Source organism: Anas platyrhynchos, chromosome 36, assembly GCF_047663525.1.
Source record: "Anas platyrhynchos isolate ZD024472 breed Pekin duck chromosome 36, IASCAAS_PekinDuck_T2T, whole genome shotgun sequence".
Classification (NCBI taxonomy): domain Eukaryota; kingdom Metazoa; phylum Chordata; class Aves; order Anseriformes; family Anatidae; genus Anas; species Anas platyrhynchos.
Window position 1 is genome coordinate 1,806,852 of NC_092624.1, and position 10,498 is coordinate 1,817,349.

Here is a 10,498-nt window from a genome sequence, read left to right on the forward strand (position 1 = left end):
TTTAGGATGGGCGAAAGGGGCTCGGAATGCGTTTTCTGGGGCCCGAATTTTCAGTTCTCTCCAATGCTGGCTAGTGCTATATTTACTGTTGCTCTGAAACAGCGAACCCGGAAGGTGCAGTTGCATGTGGGGCTGCATAAAGGCTCCCCTGGGGAGTTCAGTTGTACCCAAAGCCTTCCTTTGGGGGCACTTTTGGAAGGGCGAAATGGTCGTGTAAGGCATTTTCTGGGGCCTGATTTTTCAGTCATCTCCGATGCCGTTTAGGGCTATATTTAACCTTGCTGTGAAAGAGCGAATAAAAAGGGTCATGTTGCATGTGGGGCTGCATAAAGGCTCCCCTGGGGAGTTCACTTGTACCCAAAGCCTTCCTTTGGGGGCACTTCTGGATGGGTGAATGGGGCTTGAAACGCATTTTCTGTGGCCCGAGTTTTCAGTCTTCTCCCATGCTGGCTAGAGTTATATTAAGGGTTGCTCGTAAACAGCAAACACGGAGGGTCCAGTTGCATGTGGGGCTGCATAAAGGCTCCCCTGGGGAGTTCAGTAGTACCCAAAGCCTTCCTTTGGGGGCACTTTTGGATGGGCGAAAGGGTTTTGTAAGGCATTTTGTTTGGCCCCATTTTTCAGTCATGTCCGATGCCAGCTAGGGTTATATTTAGGCTTGCTTTTAAAGAGCGAATAAGGAGGGTCCAGTTGCATATGGGGCTTCATCAAGGCTCCCCTGGGGAGTTCAGTAGTACCCAAAGCCTTCCTTTGGGGGCACTTTTGGATGGTCCAAAGGGACTCGGAATGCGTTTCCTGAGGCCCGCTTTTACAAATATTTCCCCTTGCTCCGAGGGCTAATTTTAGGCTTGCGGTGAAAGAGTGAACCCGGAGGGTCCAGTTGCATGTGGGGCTGCATAAAGGCTCCCCTGGGGAGTTCACTTGTACCCAAAGCCTTCCTTTGGGGGCACTTTTGGATGGGCGAATGGGGCTTGTAACGCGTTTTCTTGGGCCCGAGTTTTCAGTCGTCTGCCATGTGGGTCAGCGTTTCATTTAGGGTTGCTGTGAAACAGCGAATACAAGGGTCCAGTTGCATGTGGGGCTGCATAAAGGTTCCCCTGGGGAGTTCAGTTGTACCCAAAGCCTTCCTCTGGGGGCACTTCTGAATGGGTGAATGGGGCTTGAAACGCTTTTTCTGGGGCCCGAGTTTTCAGTCTTCTCCCATGTTGGCTAGCGTTATATTTAGGGTTGCTCGTAAACAGCAAACACGGAGGCTCCAGTTGCATGTGGGGCTGCATAAAGGCTCCCCTGGGGACTTCACTTGTACCCAAAGCCTTCCTTTGGGGGCACTTTTGGATGGGCGAAAGGGTCTTGTAAGGCATTTTCTTTGACCCCGTTTTTCAGTCATGTCCGATGCCAGCTAGGGCTATATTTAGGCTTGCTGTAAAAGAGCGAATAAGGAGGGTCCAGTTGCATGTGGGGCTGCATAAAGGCTCCCCTGGGGAGTTCAGATGTACCCAAAGCTTTCCTCTGGGGGCACTTTTGGATGGGCGAATGGGGCTTGTAACGCATTTTCTGGGGCCATAGTTTTCAGTCTTCTCCCATTGGGGCTAGGGCTATCTTTAGTGTTGCTCGGAAAGAGCGAACCCGGAGGGTCCAGTTGCATGTGGGGCTGCATAAAGGCTCCCCTGGGGAGTTCACTTATACCCAAAGCCTTCCTCTGGGGGCACTTTTGGATGGGCGAAAGGGTCTTGTAAGGCATTTTCTTTGGCCCCGTTTTTCAGTCATGTCCGATGCCAGCTAGGGTTATATTTAGGCTTGCTGTAAAAAAGCGAATAAGGAGGGTACATCTGCATATGGGGCTTCATCAAGGCTCCCCTGGGGAGTTCAGATGTACCCAAAGCCTTCCTTTGGGGGCACTTTTGGATCGGCGAATGGGGCTTGTAACGCGTTTTCTACGGCCAAATTTTTCAGTCATCTGCCATGCGGGTCAGCGTTGTATTTAGGGTAGCAGTGAAAGAGCGAATACGGACGGTCCAGTTGCATGTGGGGCTGCATAAAGGCTCCCCTGGGGAGTTCACTTGTACCCAAAGCCTTCCTTTGGGGGCACGTTTGGATGGGCGAATGGGGCTTGTAACGCGTTTTCTGGGGCCCGAGTTTTCAGTCATCTGCCATGCGGGTCAGCGTTGTATTTAGTTTTGCTATGAAAGAGCGAATACAAGGGTCCAGTTACATGTTGGGCTGCATAAAGGCTCCCCTGGGGAGTTCAGATGTACTCAAAGCCTTCCTCTGGGGGCACTTTTGGATGGGCGAATGGGGCTTGTAACGCATTTTCTGTGGCCCGAATTTTCAGTCTTCTCCCATTGGGGCTAGGGCTATATTTAGTGTTTCTCGGAAAGAGCGAACCTGGAATGTCCAGTTTCATGTGGGGCTGTATAAAGGCTCCCCTGGGCAGTACACTTGTACTCAAAGCCTTCCTTTGGGGGCACTTTTGGATGGGCAAATGGGGCTTGTAACGCGTTTTCTGCGGCCCGATTTTTCAGTCGTCTGCCATGTGGGTCAGCCTTGTATTTAGCGTTGCTGTGAAAGAGCGAATACAAGGGTCCAGTTGCATGTGGGGCTGCATAAAGGTTCCCTGGGGAGTTCAGATGTACCCAAAGCCTTCCTTTGGGGGCACTTTTGGATGGGCGAAAGGGTCTTGTAAGGCATTTTCTTTGGCCCCGTTTTTCAGTCATGTCCGATGCCAGCTAGGGCTATATTTAGGCTTGCTGTAAAAGAGCGAATAAGGAGGGTCCAGTTGCATGTGGGGCTACATAAAGGCTCCCCTGGGGAGTTCACTTGTACCCAAAGCCTTCCTTTGGGGGCACGTTTGGATGGGCGAATGGGGCTTGTAACGCGTTTTCTGGGGCCCAATTTTTCAGTCGTCTGCCATGCGGTTCAGCGTTGTATTTAGGGTTGCTGTGAAAGAGCGAATACAGAGGGTCCAGTTGCATGTGGGGCTGCATAAAGGCTCCCCTGGGGAGTTCAGTTGTACCCAAAGCCTTCCTCTGGGGGCACTTTTGGATGGGCGAATGGGGCTTGTAACGCATTTTCTGGGGCCCGAGTTTTCAGTCTTCTCCCTTTGGGGCTAGGGCTATATTTAGTGTTGCTCGGAAAGAGCGATACCGGAAGGTCCAGTTGCATGTGGGGCTGCATAAATGCTCCCCTGGGGAGTTCAGTAGTACCCAAAGCCTTCCTTTGGGGGCACTTTTGGATGGGCGAAAGGGTCTTGTAAGGCATTTTCTTTGGCCCAATTTTTCAGTCATGTCCGATGTCAGCTAGGGCTATATTTAGGCTTGCTGTTAAAGAGCGAATAAGGAGGGTCCAGTAGCATATGGGGCTTCATCAAGGCTCCCCTGGGGAGTTAAGATGTACCCAAAGCCTTCCTTTGGGGGCACTTTTGGATGGGCGAATGGGGCTTGGAACGCGTTTTCTGGGGCCCAATTTTTCAGTCATCTGCCATGCGGGTCAGCGTTGTATTTAGGGTTGCTGTGAAAGAGCGAATACTGAGGGTCCAGTTGCATGTGGGGCTGCATAAAGGCTCCCCTGGGGAGTTCACTTGTACCCAAAGCCTTCCTTTGGGGGCACTTTTGGATGGGCGAATGGGGCTTGTAACGCGTTTTCTGGGGCCTGATTTTTCAGTCGTCTGCCATGTGGGTCAGCCTTGTATTTAGGGTTGCTGTGAAAGAGCGAATACAAGGGTCCAGTTTCATGTGGGGCTGCATAAAGGCTCCCCTGGGGAGTTCAGATGTACCCAAAGCCTTCCTTTGGGGGCACTTTTGGATGGGCGAAAGGGTCTTGTAAGGCATTTTCTTTGGCCCCATTTTTCAGTCATGTCCGATGTCAGCTAGGGCTATATATAGGGTTGCTGTTAAAGAGCGAATAAGGAGGGTCCAGTAGCATATGGGGCTTCATCAAGGCTCCCCTGGGGAGTTCAGTAGTACCCAAAGCCTTCCTTTGGGGGCAATTTTGGATGGTCCAAAGGGACTCGGAATGCGTTTCCTGAGGCCCGCTTTAACAATCATTTCCCCTTGCGCCGGGGCCTATATTTAGGCTTGCAGTGAAAGAGTGAACCCGGAGGGTCCAGTTGCATGTGGGGCTGCATAAAGACTCCCCTGTGGAGTTCAGTTGTATCCAAAGTCTTCCTTTGGGGGCACTTCTGGATTGGTGAATGGGGCTTGTAATGCGTTTTCTGGGGCCCAATTTTTCAGTCTTCTCCCATGCTGGCTAGTGTTATATTTAGGGTTGCTCGTAAACAGAAAACATGGAGGGTCCAGTTGCATGTGGGGCTGCATAAAGGCTCCCCTGGGGACTTCACTTGTACCCAAAGCCTTCCTCTGGGGGCACTTTTGGATGGGCGAAAGGGTCTTGTAAGGCATTTTCTTTGGCCCCTTTTTTCAGTCAGGTCCGATGTCAGCTAGGGCTATATTTAGGCTTGCTGTTAAAGAGCAAATAAGGAGGGTCCAGTAGCATATGGGGCTTCATCAAGGCTCCCCTGGGGAGTTAAGATGTACCCAAAGCCTTCCTTTGGGGGCACTTTTGGATGGGCGAATGGGACTTGTAACGCGTTTTCTGGGGCCCAATTTTTCAGTCATCTGCCATGCGGGTCAGCGTTGTATTTAGGGTTGCTGTGAAAGAGCGAATACAGAGGGTCCAGTTGCATGTGGGGCTGCATAAAGGCTCCCCTGGGGAGTTCACTTGTACCCAAAGCCTTCCTTTGGGGGCACGTTTGGATGGGCGAATGGGGCTTGTAACGCGTTTTCTGGGGCCCGAGTTTTCAGTCATCTGCCATGCGGGTCAGCGTTGTATTTAGGCTTGCTGTGAAAGAGCGAATACAAGGGTCCAGTTTCATGTGGGGCTGTATAAAGGCTCCCCTGGGGAGTTCAGATGTACTCAAAGCCTTCCTCTGGGGGCACTTTTGGATGGGCGAATGGGGCTTGTAACGCATTTTCTGGGGCCCGCTTTTACAAATATTTCCCCTTGCGCCGAGGGCTATATTTAGTCTTGCGGTGAAAGAGTGAACCCAGAGGGTCCAGTTGCATGTGGGGCTGCATAAAGGCTCCCCTGGGGAGTTCACTTGTACCCAAAGCCTTCCTTTGGGGGCACGTTTGGATGGGCGAATGGGGCTTGTAACGCGTTTTCTGGGGCCCAATTTTTCAGTCGTCTGCCATGCGGTTCAGCGTTGTATTTAGGGTTGCTGTGAAAGAGCGAATACAGAGGGTCCAGTTGCATGTGGGGCTGCATAAAGTCTCCCCTGGGGAGTTCAGTTGTACCCAAAGCCTTCCTCTGGGGGCACTTTTGGATGGGCGAATGGGGCTTGTAACGCATTTTCTGGGGCCCGAGTTTTCAGTCTTCTCCCATTGGGGCTAGGGCTATATTTAGTGTTGCTCGGAAAGAGCGATACCGGAAGGTCCAGTTGCATGTGGGGCTGCATAAATGCTCCCCTGGGGAGTTCAGTAGTACCCAAAGCCTTCTTTTGGGGGCACTTTTGGATGGGCGAAAGGGTCTTGTAAGGCATTTACTTTGGCCCAATTTTTCAGTCATGTCCGATGTCAGCTAGGGCTATATTTAGGCTTGCTGTTAAAGAGCGAATAAGGAGGGTCCAGTAGCATATGGGGCTTCATCAAGGCTCCCCTGGGGAGTTAAGATGTACCCAAAGCCTTCCTTTGGGGGCACTTTTGGATGGGCGAATGGGGCTTGGAACGCGTTTTCTGGGGCCCAATTTTTCAGTCATCTGCCATGCGGGTCAGCGTTGTATTTAGGGTTGCTGTGAAAGAGCGAATACTGAGGGTCCAGTTGCATGTGGGGCTGCATAAAGGCTCCCCTGGGGAGTTCACTTGTACCCAAAGCCTTCCTTTGGGGGCACTTTTGGATGGGCGAATGGGGCTTGTAACGCGTTTTCTGGGGCCTGATTTTTCAGTCGTCTGCCATGTGGGTCAGCCTTGTATTTAGGGTTGCTGTGAAAGAGCGAATACAAGGGTCCAGTTTCATGTGGGGCTGCATAAAGGCTCCCCTGGGGAGTTCAGATGTACCCAAAGCCTTCCTTTGGGGGCACTTTTGGATGGGCGAAAGGGTCTTGTAAGGCATTTTCTTTGGCCCCATTTTTCAGTCATGTCCGATGTCAGCTAGGGCTATATATAGGGTTGCTGTTAAAGAGCGAATAAGGAGGGTCCAGTAGCATATGGGGCTTCATCAAGGCTCCCCTGGGGAGTTCAGTAGTACCCAAAGCCTTCCTTTGGGGGCAATTTTGGATGGTCCAAAGGGACTCGGAATGCGTTTCCTGAGGCCCGCTTTAACAATCATTTCCCCTTGCGCCGGGGCCTATATTTAGGCTTGCAGTGAAAGAGTGAACCCGGAGGGTCCAGTTGCATGTGGGGCTGCATAAAGACTCCCCTGTGGAGTTCAGTTGTATCCAAAGTCTTCCTTTGGGGGCACTTCTGGATTGGTGAATGGGGCTTGTAATGCGTTTTCTGGGGCCCAATTTTTCAGTCTTCTCCCATGCTGGCTAGTGTTATATTTAGGGTTGCTCGTAAACAGAAAACATGGAGGGTCCAGTTGCATGTGGGGCTGCATAAAGGCTCCCCTGGGGACTTCACTTGTACCCAAAGCCTTCCTCTGGGGGCACTTTTGGATGGGCGAAAAGGTCTTGTAAGGCATTTTCTTTGGCCCCTTTTTTCAGTCAGGTCCGATGTCAGCTAGGGCTATATTTAGGCTTGCTGTTAAAGAGCAAATAAGGAGGGTCCAGTAGCATATGGGGCTTCATCAAGGCTCCCCTGGGGAGTTAAGATGTACCCAAAGCCTTCCTTTGGGGGCACTTTTGGATGGGCGAATGGGACTTGTAACGCGTTTTCTGGGGCCCAATTTTTCAGTCATCTGCCATGCGGGTCAGCGTTGTATTTAGGGTTGCTGTGAAAGAGCGAATACAGAGGGTCCAGTTGCATGTGGGGCTGCATAAAGGCTCCCCTGGGGAGTTCACTTGTACCCAAAGCCTTCCTTTGGGGGCACGTTTGGATGGGCGAATGGGGCTTGTAACGCGTTTTCTGGGGCCCGAGTTTTCAGTCATCTGCCATGCGGGTCAGCGTTGTATTTAGGCTTGCTGTGAAAGAGCGAATACAAGGGTCCAGTTGCATGTGGGGCTGCATAAAGGCTCCCCTGGGGAGTTCAGATGTACTCAAAGCCTTCCTCTGGGGGCACTTTTGGATGGGCGAATGGGGCTTGTAACGCATTTTCTGGGGCCCGCTTTTCCAAATATTTCCCCTTGCGCCGAGGGCTATATTTAGTCTTGCGGTGAAAGAGTGAACCCAGAGGGTCCAGTTGCATGTGGGGCTGCATAAAGGCTCCCCTGGGGAGTTCACTTGTACCCAAAGCCTTCCTTTGGGGGCACGTTTGGATGGGCGAATGGGGCTTGTAACGCGTTTTCTGGGGCCCAATTTTTCAGTCGTCTGCCATGCGGTTCAGCGTTGTATTTAGGGTTGCTGTGAAAGAGCGAATACAGAGGGTCCAGTTGCATGTGGGGCTGCATAAAGTCTCCCCTGGGGAGTTCAGTTGTACCCAAAGCCTTCCTCTGGGGGCACTTTTGGATGGGCGAATGGGGCTTGTAACGCATTTTCTGGGGCCCGAGTTTTCAGTCTTCTCCCATTGGGGCTAGGGCTATATTTAGTGTTGCTCGGAAAGAGCGATACCGGAAGGTCCAGTTGCATGTGGGGCTGCATAAATGCTCCCCTGGGGAGTTCAGTAGTACCCAAAGCCTTCTTTTGGGGGCACTTTTGGATGGGCGAAAGGGTCTTGTAAGGCATTTACTTTGGCCCCATTTTTCAGTCATGTCCGATGTCAGCTAGGGCTATATTTAGGCTTGCTGTTAAAGAGCGAATAAGGAGGGTCCAGTTGCATATGGGGCTTCATCAAGGCTCCCCTGGGGAGTTCAGATGTACCCAAAGCCTTCCTTTGGGGGCAATTTTGGATGGTCCAAAGGGACTCGGAATGCGTTTCCTGAGGCCCGCTTTAACAATCATTTCCTCTTGCGCCGGGGCCTATATTTAGGCTTGCGGTGAAAGAGTGAACCCGGAGGGTCCAGTTGCATGTGGGGCTGCATAAAGACTCCCCTGTGGAGTTCAGTTGTATCCAAAGTCTTCCTTTGGGGGCACTTCTGGATTGGTGAATGGGGCTTGTAACGCATTTTCTGGGGCCCAATTTTTCAGTCTTCTCCCATGCTGGCTAGTGTTATATTTAGGGTTGCTCGTAAACAGAAAACATGGAGGGTCCAGTTGCATGTGGGGCTGCATAAAGGCTCCCCTGGGGACTTCACTTGTACCCAAAGCCTTCCTCTGGGGGCACTTTTGGATGGGCGAAAGGGTCTTGTAAGGCATTTTCTTTGGCCCCTTTTTTCAGTCAGGTCCGATGTCAGCTAGGGCTATATTTAGGCTTGCTGTTAAAGAGCAAATAAGGAGGGTCCAGTAGCATATGGGGCTTCATCAAGGCTCCCCTGGGGAGTTAAGATGTACCCAAAGCCTTCCTTTGGGGGCACTTTTGGATGGGCGAATGGGACTTGTAACGCGTTTTCTGGGGCCCAATTTTTCAGTCATCTGCCATGCGGGTCAGCGTTGTATTTAGGGTTGCTGTGAAAGAGCGAATACAGAGGGTCCAGTTGCATGTGGGGCTGCATAAAGGCTCCCCTGGGGAGTTCACTTGTACCCAAAGCCTTCCTTTGGGGGCACGTTTGGATGGGCGAATGGGGCTTGTAACGCGTTTTCTGGGGCCCGAGTTTTCAGTCATCTGCCATGCGGGTCAGCGTTGTATTTAGGCTTGCTGTGAAAGAGCGAATACAAGGGTCCAGTTGCATGTGGGGCTGCATAAAGGCTCCCCTGGGGAGTTCAGATGTACTCAAAGCCTTCCTCTGGGGGCACTTTTGGATGGGCGAATGGGGCTTGTAACGCATTTTCTGGGGCCCGCTTTTCCAAATATTTCCCCTTGCGCCGAGGGCTATATTTAGTCTTGCGGTGAAAGAGTGAACCCAGAGGGTCCAGTTGCATGTGGGGCTGCATAAAGGCTCCCCTGGGGAGTTCACTTGTACCCAAAGCCTTCCTTTGGGGGCACGTTTGGATGGGCGAATGGGGCTTGTAACGCGTTTTCTGGGGCCCAATTTTTCAGTCGTCTGCCATGCGGTTCAGCGTTGTATTTAGGGTTGCTGTGAAAGAGCGAATACAGAGGGTCCAGTTGCATGTGGGGCTGCATAAAGTCTCCCCTGGGGAGTTCAGTTGTACCCAAAGCCTTCCTCTGGGGGCACTTTTGGATGGGCGAATGGGGCTTGTAACGCATTTTCTGGGGCCCGAGTTTTCAGTCTTCTCCCATTGGGGCTAGGGCTATATTTAGTGTTGCTCGGAAAGAGCGATACCGGAAGGTCCAGTTGCATGTGGGGCTGCATAAATGCTCCCCTGGGGAGTTCAGTAGTACCCAAAGCCTTCTTTTGGGGGCACTTTTGGATGGGCGAAAGGGTCTTGTAAGGCATTTACTTTGGCCCCATTTTTCAGTCATGTCCGATGTCAGCTAGGGCTATATTTAGGCTTGCTGTTAAAGAGCGAATAAGGAGGGTCCAGTTGCATATGGGGCTTCATCAAGGCTCCCCTGGGGAGTTCAGATGTACCCAAAGCCTTCCTTTGGGGGCAATTTTGGATGGTCCAAAGGGACTCGGAATGCGTTTCCTGAGGCCCGCTTTAACAATCATTTCCTCTTGCGCCGGGGCCTATATTTAGGCTTGCGGTGAAAGAGTGAACCCGGAGGGTCCAGTTGCATGTGGGGCTGCATAAAGGCTCCCCTGTGGAGTTCAGTTGTACCCAAAGTCTTCCTTTGGGGGCACTTCTGGATTGGTGAATGGGGCTTGTAATGCGTTTTCTGGGGCCCAATTTTTCAGTCTTCTCCCATGCTGGCTAGTGTTATATTTAGGGTTGCTCGTAAACAGAAAACATGGAGGATCCAATTGCATATGGGGCTTCATCAAGGCTCTCCTGGGGAGTTCACTTGTACCCAAAGCCTTCCTTTGGGGGCACTTTTGGATGGGCGAATGGGGCTTGTAACGCATTTTATGGCGCCCGAGTTTTCAGTCGTCTCCCTTTGGGTCTAGGGTTATATTTAGTGTTGCTCGGAAACAGGGAACCCGGAGGGTCGAGTTGCATGTGGGGCTGCATAAAGGCTCCCCTGGGGAGTTCACATGTACCCAAAGCCTTCCTCTGGGGGCACTTTTGCATGGGCGAAAAGGGCTCTGGAATGCGTTTTCTGAGGCCCGAGTTTTCAGTCGTCTCCAATGCCAGCTAGGGGTATATTTAGTGTTGATCCTAAACAGGGAACCCGGATGGTCGAGTTGCATGTGCGGCTACGTAAAGGCTCTCCTGGGGAGTTCATTTCCACCGAAAGCCTTCCTTTGGGGGCACTTTTGGATGGGCGAAAGTTGATTGGAATGAGTTTTATGGGGCCCGAGTTTTCAGTC